This window comes from Schistocerca americana, chromosome 11, assembly GCF_021461395.2.
Source record: "Schistocerca americana isolate TAMUIC-IGC-003095 chromosome 11, iqSchAmer2.1, whole genome shotgun sequence".
Lineage (NCBI taxonomy): Eukaryota > Metazoa > Arthropoda > Insecta > Orthoptera > Acrididae > Schistocerca > Schistocerca americana.
In genome coordinates this window covers 10,103,604-10,105,831 of record NC_060129.1, presented here as the reverse complement: position 1 = coordinate 10,105,831, position 2,228 = coordinate 10,103,604, and the positions used below count along the sequence as shown (strand labels likewise).

Sequence of the window (2,228 nt, the reverse complement as noted above, 5' to 3'; positions counted from 1 at the left end):
CACATACATTCAGCAACAGAAAGATCCACATTAAGCAGAAAGGAAGGAAGGAAGGAGGAAGGGGATTTATTGACATAAAAAAACCTACATTATTGACAGGTAGACAATTTAAGAAAATTCTTTCTAGAACGAGCAGAAACTAGCAAAATACACAAAGCAATCACTCATATAAATAAATCGGATACACCATTGCAATTTCATAACCACTTCTACAACCCTTTAGATCACATCTCATAACATCAACAGATACGAAGAAAGTAAATTGGAAAAAGAAAACACTACATGGCAAGCATCCGTATCACCTAACACAGCCACACATCGATCAAGACGCATCCAACACATGGCTAAGAAAAGGCAATATATACAGTGAGATGGAAGGATTCATGACTGCAATATAGGACCAAACAATATACACCAGATATTACAGCAAGCATATCATTAAAGATCCCAATACCACAACAGATAAATGTAGACTTTGCAAACAACAAATAGAAACAGTAGATCACATCACAAGTGGATGTATAATACTAGCAAATACAGAATACCCCAGAAGACATGACAATGAAGCCACAATAGTACATCAACAGCTTGCCATACAACATAAACTAATAACTATATATGACCGTAGTATCTGTTCCCGAAAGAACAGTTACCGTGGATGACCATGCAGCTTTGCTAGAAATGAAATGATAATTAAATGGACACCCTAGCTGCAAACAGGCGTTGATGTACGTCATTGGGGACATGTTGAAAATCTGTGCCCCAACCGGGGCTCGAACCCGGGATCTCCTGCTTACATGGCACAAATTTTCAACATGTCCCCAATGAAGTACATCAAAGCCTGTTCGCAGCTAGGGTGTCCATTAAATTATCATTTCATTTCTAGCAAAGCTGCATGGTCATCCACGGTAACTGTTCTTTCGGGAACAGATACTACCGTCATATATAGTTAAAAATATGGCTTCCTGGCCATTGACCTTCTTGTGCGAACGCACACACTATGCCCGAACTCGTACGGGACTTGGTAGATTAATCTGCCACGAGTAATGAGTATGATGGGCAAACATCTATTAGGCGCACTACGAATGTAGTGTTGTGGACATGTAGGGAATGTGTATCTCACGGGGAGCGTGCAAGGGATAAGTCCCTGCAGATGCACTATCCTCTGTGCCCTCGGTGGCTCAGATGGATAGAGTGTCTGCCATGTAAGCAGGAGATCCAGGGTTCGAGTCCCGGTCGGGGCACACATTTTCAACATGTCCCCAATGAAGTACATCAACACCTGTTTGCAGCTAGGGTGTCCATTTAACTATCATTTCACAAACTAATAAAACAACACGTTCCCACATACAAGTAAGCACCACAAAATGTGCTGTAGAATGATGAATACAAATTAGACTGGAACAGAACCATTGTGACAGATAAAACAACACCTAATAACAAACCTGACATCATACTCAACACAAGTAATCGAAATATCCATGCCCAATACAACAAATGTACAGAAGAAAACAGCAAAAAAAATTGAAAAATACATCATACTGGCTGGGGAAGTCAAGGACATGTGGCATCAGGATAATGTTGACATTATACTGATTATACTATCAACTACAGGAGTCATATCACACAATATCCACCAGTACATCAATGCAATACAGCTACATCCAAACTTATATATACAACTACAGAAATCTGTAATTATTGATACATATTCAATTACCTGAAAATTCCTAAATGCAATGTAACATATACCGTACAGTTAACTTGATCAAGGTCCACGTCACTTTTCATTTTTAACCAGACATAACGTCTGAGAAAGAAAAGAAATAATAATAATAAATTTTATTGTCATTCGGCTGATTACAGCAATAGACAAAGTAAAGAGCATATATTTCTACATAAACTACAATACTGATGTAAATTGGTTTACATAAAATAGGCACACATTAGAATGCAGTATTTTCATCTTAAAAAAATTCATCAGCGGTGTAAAACGGATTGTTCACTAGTAGCTTGTATAATTTAGCTTTAAAAATATTTACAGGCAGTTCTTTAAAGTCAGCACTTAGATTATCAAAATCACAGAACTCCTACCTAGTTCTTGAACTAAGGATGTGTAATTGACTATCATATGGCATGTCTACAGATGTTCCGCTTCTAGTATTGTGGCTATGAATATCAATTCTCAACAAAAAATTAAGGACATTGTTTCTAATGTACAATAAAAC

At 37.6% G+C, this 2,228-nt stretch overlaps 1 non-coding gene across 1 annotated transcript; it reads left to right on the top strand.

The window, feature by feature from the left end:
• Positions 1-1,169: 1,169 nt before the first annotated feature.
• On the top strand, positions 1,170-1,244 carry Trnat-ugu. The gene has a single exon. It is a non-coding gene; the product is annotated as a tRNA-Thr (tRNA).
• The last annotated feature ends 984 nt before the right edge of the window (positions 1,245-2,228 follow it).